General features: G+C 42.0%; 1 protein-coding gene and 1 pseudogene across 1 annotated transcript in view; both read left to right on the top strand.

Annotated features, from left to right (window-relative positions):
• Positions 1-13,779, top strand: part of LOC144505587 (uncharacterized) — a 285,648-nt gene that overhangs the window by 66,439 nt on the left and 205,430 nt on the right. The window lies entirely within an intron of this gene.
• Positions 9,610-12,090, top strand: LOC144505559 (protocadherin-10 pseudogene; annotated as a pseudogene).

The following is a 13,779-nucleotide window of genomic DNA, read 5'->3' as shown; positions in this document are numbered from 1 at the left end:
CATGGAGAATGGAAAGGAATTGGGGCAAATGAAGAATAAATATGAGAACGTTTCCAGAGATCAAAAACCTCTCTTATGTGGATGTCGTAGCAAAACTTGTACTGTTTTCTTTAGAGCAGAGAAGATTGAGAAGAGATTTGCTGGAAGCAGAGACAACAGAAGCAAATGCCTTTCTGTGCAGCCAATTGATCGGATCTGCAAGGTGCTTCCAAAGATTGTGAGGAAGGCAGATTCAATCATATCTTTCAGAGTAAATTGGATAATTATCTGAAAATAAAAATATTGCAGCTTGATATAAAACTGCAAGGAAGTAGGACAAGATGATTAGTTCTTGCAGAGAGCCGATATGCACACAATGGATGGAATGGCCTCCTTGTGCATTTTAACCACGTTTTCATGCCAATTTATCAGCAAAAATACCAATAAAAATATGTACTTTGTTTAGATTTTAAATGGACGTTTGACGACAGGCCACAAGGGTTATGGGGTTTCAAGCTCATAAGATAAATTAAATGCAAATTGGCTTCGTGCCAGAAGGCAGGTGTATTAGGTTACTATCATCAGGTGTATTTTCCAAGCATCGTTTTTTGCTTCCTACAGTTCACAAATACTGTAATTCAAATAGATTATTCGTGTTCATACATTCTTCAGTGACAAAGAGCTATGTGGTAGTCAGGGGTGAAAAAAACAAAATTACTTTCAGAGTGACATATACTCATTTCAAACAATGCGTTGAGGTATAAAATGTTCTCGTGGGTTAAATATATGTATAGTGAATTACTTTTTGTGAGATTATGGGCAGCAAGAAAATGCACCCACTGCCCAAGACTGAGAAAACAAATAAAGATAGCTATGGAAACGAACATATATTATGCCCTGAAATGTTCCAATCATTTTGAAAGAGTTAGTAATGAGGCAAAGGCCAAGGGCCTGGAAGGCAGTGATTTTAAAGTCAAGGCCATTAATACTGGCAGTGGAATTGAATGGTTGGACATAATGAGTTCTGCAGATTCCTTTCCATCTTATGTCTTTATTTATTTTCAGGACATTCGCCACGTATGATCTGACATTATTCATTCATTCAGTACAAAATGTCTATGCATAACAAACAATGGTGAAAAAAGCTTAATAAAATTTTAATTGTGCAACTCAAATTGTAAGTCTGCAACGTTGCTTTCAGGCCTTGCTTTAAGAAACGAGTAACAGTGCAATTGGTTGAATTTCTTTGTGGCTCTGTTCACCAATCAGAAGCCGAGATACGATTGGGGATCCGGACTGCCCCCTTCACTACCCAGCCACCATCACGCACGGTCAGACGCAATGTAAAATTGGATAGCGAGCAGCTCGGTCGCATTTGGGAGAAATGAACAGGTCTGACTTAAAAATAATCGAGCGATTCACAAAGCGCCAAGGTACTTAGCACATCGTAGCTCATTGGTATTATTTTGCAAACGATGCAAACAACCTTTAAAAGGATAATGATTTGTGCGTGCGAGTACTGAAACAATTGGAATGTGTTGACTGGAAATGAGATATCAAATATATTGCTTCCTAAAATGTCAACTGTTGTATTGTATATTCTCGTGGAGGCTTGTTTTTGGGCAAATTCATTATTCGATTCCTGAAGAGCTGCAACTCGGCGCCTTTATCGGAAATATCGCAGCCGATTTGGGTTTAGATATAAAGGAGCTCTCGGGCCGCAGTGTACGGATTGCTCCCGGGTCCGGGGAGCTGTATGTGGACATCAGTTTAAACAATGGAGTTCTGTTTGTGAAGAAAAAGATTGACAGAGAAAATCTCTGCGGGTCGAGCCTCACGTGCGTGTTATCCTTGGATGTTATGCTTGAAAATCCCCTCAGTCTGCACCAGGTTGAGGTGGAGATTCTCGATGTTAATGACAATTCTCCCAGTTTTCCAAAGAACCAGATCCGCCTCGAAATCTCAGAGATAGCTGCGCCTGGAGCGCGTTTTCCCCTGGATTCCGCGCATGATCCGGATATTGGCAACAACTCCCTGCAAACGTACCAGCTCCTTCCGAACGATTATTTTATTGTCGATGTGCAAATACGTAGACGAGAAGGGAAGTTACCGGTCCTTGTGTTGCAGAGGCCATTGGATAGAGAAACGATATCAAGCCACAGTTTAACGCTAATAGCCAAGGATGGCGGGATCCCTGTAAGGTCAGGCACTGCTCAGGTTATAATCACAGTAAAAGATGTAAATGACAACTCGCCAGTTTTCTCTCATCCGGTTTATACAGTCGCTATCCTGGAAACTGCCCCAATAGGATCCGTAATAATCACATTAAATGCTACTGATTTGGACGCTGGTTCAAATGGAGAGATAATGTACTCGCTCAGTCGCCATACTTCTGCCAAAGTCCGTGAATTATTTGGAGTGGATTCGAAAACTGGTGAAATCAGAGTGAAAGGGAAATTGGACTATGAACAAAGAAATGTTTTTGAGATTAACATACAAGCATTGGACCTGGGTCCTGATGCACTCCCTGAGTACTGTGATGTTTTGGTGGATATTATAGATGTGAATGATAACGCACCTGAGGTGACGCTGAGGACTTTGTCCAACACAGTTTCAGAAAATGCTCCAGTTGGAACTGTAGTCGCTCTTCTCAGTGCAGCAGATAAAGATTCTGGGCAAAATGGGCAAGTACAATGCGAAATTTCAAAGAAACTCCCCTTTACACTAAATTCTTCCAAGAAGGGCTATTACAGACTGCTTATTCAGCATCTACTGGATCGAGAAGATACCTCCAAGTATGACGTCACTATCACATGCACGGATGCAGGAAATCCTCCTCTCACAACCAGGAAAATAATTCGGGTGGAGGTTTCAGATATAAATGACAATATGCCTCAATTCACGCAGCGTTTCTACACAGCAAACATTGTGGAGAATAACGTTGTCAGGAGTTCAATATTCTCTGTCACTGCCGTTGACCCAGATATAGGACTAAACGCTCAACTCAACTATTCCCTGCTGGAGACTCAAGTACAGAACGCTTCGGTGTCCACTTATGTTTCTATTAATTCAGAGACTGGTGCCATATATTCTCAGAGATCTTTTGACTATGAGCGATTGAAAAACTTTCAGATCCAAGTTCAGGTCATGGACTCTGGAACCCCACCACTCGCCAGTAATGTCTCAGTGAATGTTATTATCCTTGATCAGAATGACAACGTTCCAGTGATCGTGCACCCATTAGTCGAGTATGGCTCAACGGTAACAGAGACAATATCCAGGTTTGCAGAACCAGGCTATTTGGTTGCTAAGGTATCGGCCACTGATGCTGACGCCGGGCAAAACGCTCGTCTTTCCTATTCCATTTTTCAGGCTACCCAGCTAAACCTTTTTACAATTTCACCAGACAATGGCGAGATTTGGACTATCCGTCGTATTGAGAATAAAGATGCCTCTAAGCAAAGGTTGGTGATTACGGTAAAAGACAATGGAACACCATCACTCTCTGCCACTGTGACCATCATCCTAGCTGTGATGGGCAGTGATATGGAAACGTTTCCTGTTGTGAACAGCTTATCGGATGATCCTGGTCTCACAGCTGATTTGAGCTATGCTTTAGTCATAGCCTTAGGTATAATTTCCATCATTTTTTTGATTATTTTAATTATCCTCGCCATTAAGGTTCACAACGGCAGAAATGCTCTGGGAGGTCAGCCCTGTTCCCTGGGAGATTGTTGCTGCTTTGAAACAAGACATTCTCTGAATGGAATTCAAAAGGCCAGTAGAAATCTTCAGATACCACCCAACTATGTTGAGGTATTCGGGGGTGATCCACTTTCTCAGAGTTTTCGTTACGAGTCATGTTCAACATTGCAGTCAACAAAAAGAGACTTCATAACCTCCAACACATGCAGGTCGTCTACAGATAAGAATTATATCTGGAATAAAGCTAACGCGGATGAAAATCCAGGGTTGAAGAATTCAGGAAATTATCCTAACGCTGTAAGCAATGAGGTGAGACCCGTCTAATTGAAAAGATAATCCTGGCAGATTTGGTTTACATGTACAGATATATTTGCGCAATTTCAGCATATTTAAGTGAAGGAAAGAAGATGTGCATTTACTGTATCATTCACAGTATCTCCATTTACAATGCACGTGCCAGTTTCGTGGTTATGCTGTGGTACCTCTCATTATGTGCTCAGACCCTTTTTTGGTTTACAGCTAAATACTGTGTATTGCCCAATTAGGTTTTACAAGTTTACCAAGATCCATAGGATTGTAAGATCGCTTTTGAGGGCTTGGAGGCTTGGTTAAAATCGCAGGAAAAGTTAGCCCTTCCCACAATCCCTATTTTAACCACATTTTAACTATGTGGAGAGAAACTCTGGGTATCATGTATGTCCATACACATGCAGAGCAGATTCCTTGACAGCAGAAAAGGAGAACAAATCATGTAAACAGTATGGTTAGTTCACCGTTGCTCTGGTCCCAACTCAATGGCTGCAATTTAATAATATCAAGATGTTTCTGACTTCCAGGTCAAAATGATCCGGACAGTTTGTGTCACATTACTTCTCGCAAGTGGAAAAAATATTGAGTTTAGGTCGATAAAGTAATTAAGACTACTTTAGTTGAATATTTATCTGTCAACAGGGAATCAGTGCCTGCATCAGATACCAGTGAAAGGATTTCCATCCATGTACATGAAATGTGTAAAACTCTTACGCTTTCTGGAAAGACTGCAACTTCCACCTCCAGTCAGTCTTTCACTCACCATCACGCTCAAGATACAGTATGAGACAGGTACCTGCAATCTGTAGCCTTTGACAGCAAAACTAGGAATGATCATGTCAGCCAATTATTCTAATCTGCATTGAAACTCATGTGAAAGGGCAAAAGGTACAATGTGCTCGTATATGGGCCAATCTTCTTTCCTGGGTTTGCGTTTTAATCCACATGCTTCAATCTTTGGATAAACATTGACACAAATCAAATTAAAGTAGGAAATCAAGACAGATTGTGGGTTTCACTGGATCACCACTTTGTGTCATAAAATATTAATTAAAATTTGGTAACTTTTTTCGACATTCTATAAATATAGGATCTAGGCAACTAAAGACAATCAATGTAACATCCGTGTTCAGAAAGATTTAAGATAATATATTGGTATTGGCATAATAGTTTTACTAATGTTCCAAGTGAGGAAATACCTGAGACCCTGGCCCTCTTCATTCTGTTCGCTGGAAAATTGTGGACGAGGGTTCAGGATCTCACAAACAGTTCTCAGGACTATTGATTTGTGACAGATTCTTTGTCTTGCATCTAGTATGCATCAGTGTCGAGGCATGTTGACTAAAACACTGTTCTCTCAAGTTCTGACAAGCAAAGGTGTTTGGGGAACATCATGGGAGGCATAGCCTTTTTATATGACAAGCACGAGAAAGTGCCAGCATTTCTTCCACCTACCAGAATCCCCTGGGAGAAATGTGAGTCAATGGTGGGTCATTTGCCTATCAGCAGTTCAACGCCTCTCCTCCGATCTCTTGTCATCTCCCCCAATTGAGATCTACCTTAACCCTTTCAAGGAAGACTAGCTGGCGAAATGGAAAGGGCTGGAGGCCAAATTCACATAATGACACTGAAAGGACTTTTTCAACTGCATATGCCAGCTTCTATGATGCACATAGGTAAAATATGGGCACATAGACTCCTTCCTGCAGTGTCATCTCCAAAATAAAGGACCTCATTGACTTACTCTGGAAAGAAATAATATATATAGTTACTGTCACCGTTCTGAGTCTTCCCAGGTGTGCCCATGGTCAGATTAACGTTTCCCATCTTCAGACATGTCAAAGATACCTGTACGTTTAGAAATCTCTTTGAAGAAGTGTTAATACTTTATTCCTTCTGCCAGTTGCAAGTCCTCAATTATTCCACGCAGCTTCTCCTTATAAATCCGGAGGGCCTCCTTACAGGAGCTGTCTATCATTGACCAGAATCTGGTTAAGTATGGACCAAAGTGCATCCAACCACAGCCTTCCCCATTGTGACAAGCATCCTCTGGAGTTGCTGCACAAAATCACATACTTCCATCTGGCAATTTAAGCTTGTTGGAGGTTAGTGTGATGGTTGGCAAGATGACAAGGGTTCCATCTGTACTGCATTGTGGAGGAGAGACTGGATTGTTGCCAGAGGAGCTGGCGCACCATCCCCTTGGCAGACAGTATCTGTCATGGCCATTAAATTGGTCAATGTAGAACTCCCGAGATACTATGATTTGTGATGAGGAGCCTCAAGCATGCGTATCGATTGTTTTTGAACTAACCCACATTCAGGCAGAATTTCCCATTGAACCCCAACCCCAAATCTTCCCCCAGGACCTGGTGCCCCACAGATTCTCCTGAAATCACCACATCAGCTGTTCCGGGAGGCTCACAATCGAAGGATTGTTCATCCCAACTTCAAACCTCTCTTCCATGTTATTTTCACATCTGGGAATTCCTGGGATGGCAATATGTGGTCTCCACTTGTGTGCCAGAATTCTTTAGTGATCTGTGAGCGCCGTAGGAACTGGGATGATCCACTAACACCCAAGACGAAAGTTTAATTAGATTTGATTAATTCAGTTGCTCACCGCCATTAATTCAATAGAATTCGGTGTGGGGAGAAAATTCTCGGTTTCCCAGTGACGCTCACATACTGTTAATGAGCTTTCAAAAATTATTTAAATGTTATTCAACGTATACATATTGATCCCTTAAAAAGGGTTCCTGTAAATGTTCATTGTCAATGACAAAATGATTCTAACTGAGCAAGTAAGAGAGCAACGCCATTTTCTCGGATTATGTAAAAGACAGGACGGACGATGGTGACCGCGAAAATATTTTTGAAGTGAAAGATTGTACAGACAAAGATGGAATTCATTGAGAGATAATGGCCGCTAAATTGTTCAAAGTGTTAATAACCAGGGCATTGCCAATTTTGATGGATTTATCTGCGTTGATGTTCCGAAGCCCTGGTGACACATTCAACCTTCCATACTCAGGCTAAGTGAGATAGGAGCAGTGAAACATGCCACGGGCTGCATCAGCGAGGAATACCTGGGAAACAGGGAAAAAAGGAACGGACTAGGTCGAGGTGGATCAAGCGATGGTAGGGGGAGCTGGTAGAATAGTGATAGTAACAGTGATCTAGTAATCGCAAGACCAGGGTGACAGTCTTGGGACCAAATTTTGAATCCTACCATCGCAGTTGCTGAAACCGCCATTCAATAAACAAAACTCGGGCCATGGCGAAAGGGGAGGGACCTCCGAACCTAGGGGACAGCAGGTCAGAACTGGCGGGCATGGGAGTTGGGGTGAGGGTGGATCGAGATAGGGTGCGGTGGAATGAGGGGATCCATTATGGGTTGTGTTTGTGCGTGACTCAGTCTAATTTTTAAAAATAATTTCTCTGGAGTTCGAGGTGGCTTTATTTCTCTTCGCACTCTTTCATAGTAACTATGAGGATACACTGGCAGAACCATCCCAAGATAGCGATTTAAATTGCATCTGTTCCGAGCGCAGTGTAATTGTCAAGAGCAAGTTCGGGTCAATTGCCAGGGAAACCCTTAGTGGGAACTTTCTAGAGACATTCCCCAGCACATCACTGGTGTACCCCCAAAATGCGCCGCTGAGGAACCAGACAGTTTTGGGCCAGTGATCTAATCTTGGGCCTTGAGATAACAAATTTCAAAATTTGCAAATGATGCAAAACTTGTGTTGTGAACTGTGAAGGGGGTAGCGATAGACATCAAGAGGACATAAAGTCAGGCTGATGGAATGGGCAGATACACGGTGCATGACGTTTCAAACAGAGAAGTGCGAGGTCATGTATTTTAGTAGGAAGAAAAATGGAGAGCAATGCAAAATGAAGGATATAATTCTCAATTAGGTGCAGGCGAACCTAATTAGGTGAACACCACACTTCATGGACAATGTGAAGCAATTGGAGCCAATAGAGAACAAAGTATGGGAATGTTTCCAAAGATCAGAGTCTACACTTTTGTTGATATATTAGCAAAACTTGTGTTGTTCTCTTTAGAGGAGGGAAGGTTAAGAAGAAATTTGATGAAGGTTTTCACAATCATATGGAATCTGGACGGAGTAGCGAGAGAGAGAAACTTCCAATTATTGGGGGTCAAGAACCAGAGGTCAACAATTCAAGATCTTTTACAAAAGAAACAAAGGCAACAGAAAGAAAGCTATTTCTATGCAGCCAGTGGGTAGGATCTGCAAACTGTTTCGAAAGATTATGAGGGAGGCAGATTCAATCATTTCTGTCCAAGGAAATGGGGCAATTACCTCAAGAGAAAAATATTGTAGCCCCACGAGAAAATGCACGGAAGTGGGACAGGGTGGTTCGCTTTTGCAGATAGACGATATGCACACAATGGATAGAATGGCATCTTTGTGCGTTTTAACCACTATTTCAGACCACGTATCTAAACTAAAGTCAATAAAATATGTATTTTGTTTAGATATGTAATAGACGTGTGTCAACAGTCCACGAGGGAGAAGGGTTCTGGAGTTCCAGGCTCATAAAATGTATTAAATGAAAATATGCATAGTGCCAAAAAGCAGGTGTATTTTGTTACTATTTCCTGGTGTGTTTTCCAAACGCCGATTTTTGGCTTCCCACTGTTCACAAGTGTTGTAATCCAAATGGTTTACTCATGTTAATACTTTCCTCAGTGACAACGCGTTATGTGGGCAGTTAGGGGCAAAGGAAACGTAATTATTTTCAGAGTGGCATTTACTCATTAAAAACATAGATTGAGGTATAAAATGTTCACGTGGGTTAAATATAAGATAACATTTACAATTAACTCGTTCTATTGAGCTTACGAGCAGCAAGAAAAATGTATCCACTGCCCAAGGTTCTAAAACAAATAAAAGTAGTTACAGGAGCGAACTTATTCTGGAGCCGGAAATATTCCTATCGTTTTAGCAACGAGACAATGACGAATGGCCTGGCAGGCAATGGTTTTACATTCATGGCCAACAATACTGGCAATGAAATTGAATGGTTGGATGTAATGAAATCTGCAGATTTCTTCCCTTATTCCCTTCTTATGACGTTATATCTGCTCAGAGGATTGGCCACCTTTGATCATAAGTTATTCATTTATTCGGGTCAAACCTTATTTTCACAACAAACAACAATATTCACAATGCTGAAAAAACCTTAACACAATTTTAATTGTGCAACACAAATTGTAAGTATTCAACGCTGGTTTAAGACCTTGCTTTAAGAAACGAACAGCATTCTAATTGGTTGAATTTCTTTGTGGCTCTGTTCACCAATCAGAAGCTGAGCTGTGATTGGGGATCCGGACTGCCCCCTTCACTACCCATCCACCATCACGCACGATCAGACGCAGTGTAAAATTGGACAGCGAGCAGCTCGGCCACATTTGAGAGAAATGAACAGGTCTGACTGAAAAATAATCGTGCGATTCGGAAAGCGACAAGGTACTTAGCACATCGTAGCTCATTGCTTTTGTTTTTCAAACGAGACAAACAACATTTAAAAGGATAATGATTGGTGCGTGCGAGTACTGAAATAATTGGAATGTGTTGACTGGAAATGAGATATCAAATATATTGCTTCCTAAAATGCCAGCTATTGTATTGTATATTCCCGTGGAGTTTTGCATTTGGGCAAATTCATTATTCGATTCCTGAAGAGCTGCAACTCGGCGCCTTTATCGGAAATATCGCAGCCGATTTGGGTTTAGATACAAAGGAGCTCTCGGGCCGCAGTGTACGGATTGCTCCTGGGTCCGGGGAGCTGTATGTGGACATCAATTTAAACAATGGAGTTCTGTTTGTGAAGGAAAAGATTGACAGAGAAAATCTCTGCGGGCCGAGCCTCACGTGTGTGTTGTCCTTGGATGTTATGTTTGAAAACCCCCTCAGACTGCACCGGGTTGAAGTGGAGATTCTCGATGTTAATGACAATGCTCCCAGTTTTCCAAAGAACCAAATCCGCCTCGAAATCTCTGAGATTGCATTGCCCGGAGCGCGTTTTCCTCTCGATTCTGCGCACGATCCGGACATTGGCAACAACTCCCTGCAAATGTACCAGCTCCTTCCGAACGATTATTTTATTGTCGACGTACAAATGCATAGCGAGGAAAGAAAGTTACCGGTGCTGGTGTTGCAGAGGCCATTGGATAGAGAAACGATATCAACCCACAGATTAACTCTAATGGCCAAGGACGGCGGGATCCCTGTAAGGTCAGGCACTGCTCAGGTTCAAATCATTGTAAAAGATGCAAACGACAACTCACCTGTTTTCTCCCAGCCGGTGTATCGAGTCAGCCTCTTGGAAACTGCACAAATAGGAACTCTAATAATCAGGTTAAATGCTACTGATTTGGACAAAGGTTTAAACGGAGAGATAATGTACTCGCTTAGTAGCCACAGTTCAGCTGGAGTTCGTGAAATCGTTGATGTAGATTCCAAAACTGGCGAAATCAGAGTGAAAGGGAAACTGGACTATGAAGAAAAAAAGTCTTTTGAGATTAACATTCAAGCAATCGACAAAGGTCCTCACCCAGTGCCCGAGCACTGTGTTGTATTAGTGAATGTAATTGATGTGAATGATAATGCACCTGAGGTTACACTGAGGACTTTGTCCAGCACAGTTTCAGAAGATGCTCCAGTTGGAACTGTAGTCGCTCTGTTCAGTGCTGCAGATAAAGACTCGGGGCGAAATGGACAGGTACAATGTCAAATTTCAAATAAATTGCCCTTTAAACTAGATTCATCTTTGAAGAGCCATTACAGTTTGCTCATTCAGCATCAGCTCGATCGCGAAGGTACTCCAAAATATGACGTTACTATAACCTGCACTGATTCAGGAAGTCCTCCTCTGATATCCAAGAACAATATTCGGGTAGATGTTTCAGACGTAAATGACAACCCGCCAAGGTTCACGAGACACTTATACACAGCAAATGTGATGGAGAATAATGTTGTTGGTACCTCCATATTCTCCATGACAGCCTATGATCAGGATATAGGAGAGAACACTAAACTAAACTACTCTATCCTGGAAACTCAGGTTGAGAATACATCGGTGTCCACTTATGTCTCAATTGACTCGGAGACTGGGGCCATTATCGCTCAAAGATCTTTTGACTATGAGAAATTGAAAAGCTTTCAGTTCCAAGTTCAGGTTAGGGACTCTGGAACCCCATCACTCGCCAGTAATGTCTCAGTGAATGTTATTATCCTTGATCAGAATGACAATGTTCCAGTGATCGTGCACCCATTAGCCGAGTATGGTTCAACGGTAACAGAGACAGTATCCAGGTTTGCAGAGCCAGGCTACTTGGTTGCTAAGGTATCGGCCACTGATGCTGACGTTGGGCAGAACGCTCGCCTTTCTTATTCCATTTTCCAGGCTACCCAGCATAACCTTTTTACTATTTCACCAGACACTGGAGAACTTTGGATTATCCGTCGTCTTGAGAATAAAGATGCCTCTAAGCAAAGGTTGGTGATTGTGGTAAAAGACAATGGAACACCATCACATTCTGCCACAGTGACCATCATTTTAACTGTGGTAGGTGGTGACACTGAATCGTTCTCCAGCGTCAGTGGATCATCTGTAGATCTACGGTTCACTCCTGATCTGAGCCTTTCTTTGGTAATATCCTTGGGGATAATTTCTACCGTTTTTCTCGTTATTTTGATCATTCTTGCTATTAAGGTTCATAAAAGCAGAAATGCTTTGGGAGGTCAGCGCTGTTCACTGGGTGTTTGTTGTTGCTTTGAAGCAAGACATTCTCTGAATGGAATTCAAAAGGCCAGTCGAAATCTTCAGATACCACCCAACTACGTTGAGGTATTCGGAGGTGATCCACTTTCTCAGAGTTTCCGCTACGAATCATGTTCAACGTTGCAGTCAACAAAGAGAGACTTCATAGCTGCTAACACCGTCAGGTCATCTACGGACAAGAACTATCTCCAGATTGAGTCTATGAGGAAAGAATACCAGGGGATGATTAATTCTAAAAATCACAACAACCCTTTAAACACCGAGGTGAGTTTATTTTAAAAATCGGGCCTAATTTGCACAGATATATATTGGTTGCACCAGTATATTTGGGAAAATACTGTGAATTAAAACGAAAAGGTTGCATGTAATAACTCAGATCAATCATTTCAGTTTCCTGCACGATTTCCATTTCTTGTCACCAGCCCTGTGTTATTTATGTCAAGCAGTAAGATGCATACACATTCGTTTGTGAATACATGTAACTTCTTACATTAAACTCAAGTTTAAACCGTTCTGAAATAGAAACATAGAAACATAGAAAAACTACAGCACAAACAGGCCCTTCGGCCCACAAGTTGTGCTGAACACATCCCTACCTTCTAGACCTACCTATAACCCTCCATCCTATTAAGATCCATGTACTCATCCAGGACTCTCTTAAAAGACCCTATTGAGTTCGCCTCCACCACCACTGACGGCAGCCGATTCCACTCGCCCACCACCCTCTGTGTGAAAAACTTACCCCTAACATCTCCCCTGTACCTACCCCCCAGTACCCTAAACCTGTGTCCTCTCGTAGCAGACATTTCCACCCTGGGAAAAAGCCTCTGAGAGTCCACCCGATCTATGCCTCTCAACATCTTATACACCTCTATTAGGTCTCCTCTCATCCTTCGTCTCTCCAAGGAGAAAAGACCGAGCTCCCTCAGCCTATCCTCATAAGGCATGCCACTCAATCCAGGAAACATCCTTGTAAATCTCCTCTGCACCCTTTCAATCTTTTCCACATCCTGCCTATAGTGAGGTGACCAGAACTGAGCACAGTACTCCAAGTGGGGTCTGACGAGGGTCTTATATAGCTGCATGTCGACTGTTGGCACTTTCTAAACCTACTGGAGTTTACTTAAGTGTTTGGCAATTGTTAACTTTGTCCCAAGCACTCTAAACGTTTACATTTATCAATCTTGTGAGAAACGCTGTGTACACACGAAACCGCGCAAGTACCGAATACTTTCCTTACTAGCAGAACACAAGTTCCACATCAGATCTGCTTGGTTATCTTTTAGTTATTGTGATCTCGGCACGATAGTTCTAATGCTCCTCTGTATTCCTCAGTGTCAGACCATTCTAAATTGAGCGGGCAATCTTGGGCTTCACTGACGTTGCAAAAAACTGACTTTAAGTTAATTCAATGTTTAAAGGATATTCATTTTGAATACTTTTAGTGTCATGTGAGATTCCGTATCATATCTTGCGAACTGATATATCGATATCAGTGAACAAACTGCCGTTCATATGCGTAAACATGGGGGGAGATGGGGGTGGGTGGTGGAAATCAGGCTATTTGGAAAAGGCTGCACAAGGAATCACTATCCAAATCCAGCCACTGTCTTGGGTTCCATTGTGCTCCAAAGATGCGGCAGGAATCTGGCATCTGCAATATCTGACACGTAATAGCAAAAGGAGAGATGAACATTTCATCAAGTTCTCCTGGGTGGAATTGAACCCCATGCGTTAGCGCAAAATGACAATGCGCTCAATCAATGTGCCAACCTCCTCTCCTGGCTTAGACGTTTGTGGCCCAAATTAGCATAACTAGGTCAAAATCATTAATTAGAACAACAGTTTTCTGACTTGGCAAAATCACCACAGCACAAGCATAATGAAATATTCATTGAGACCTGATTCTGATATGCAATTCTCTACAAAGACAGCAGCGAGGCATCTAAAGACTGCTCATTGATTTCA

This window comes from Mustelus asterias, chromosome 16, assembly GCF_964213995.1.
Source record: "Mustelus asterias chromosome 16, sMusAst1.hap1.1, whole genome shotgun sequence".
NCBI lineage: Eukaryota > Metazoa > Chordata > Chondrichthyes > Carcharhiniformes > Triakidae > Mustelus > Mustelus asterias.
The sequence above is the reverse complement of the archived record's forward strand: the minus strand, read 5'-3'. Positions and strand labels throughout refer to the sequence as shown.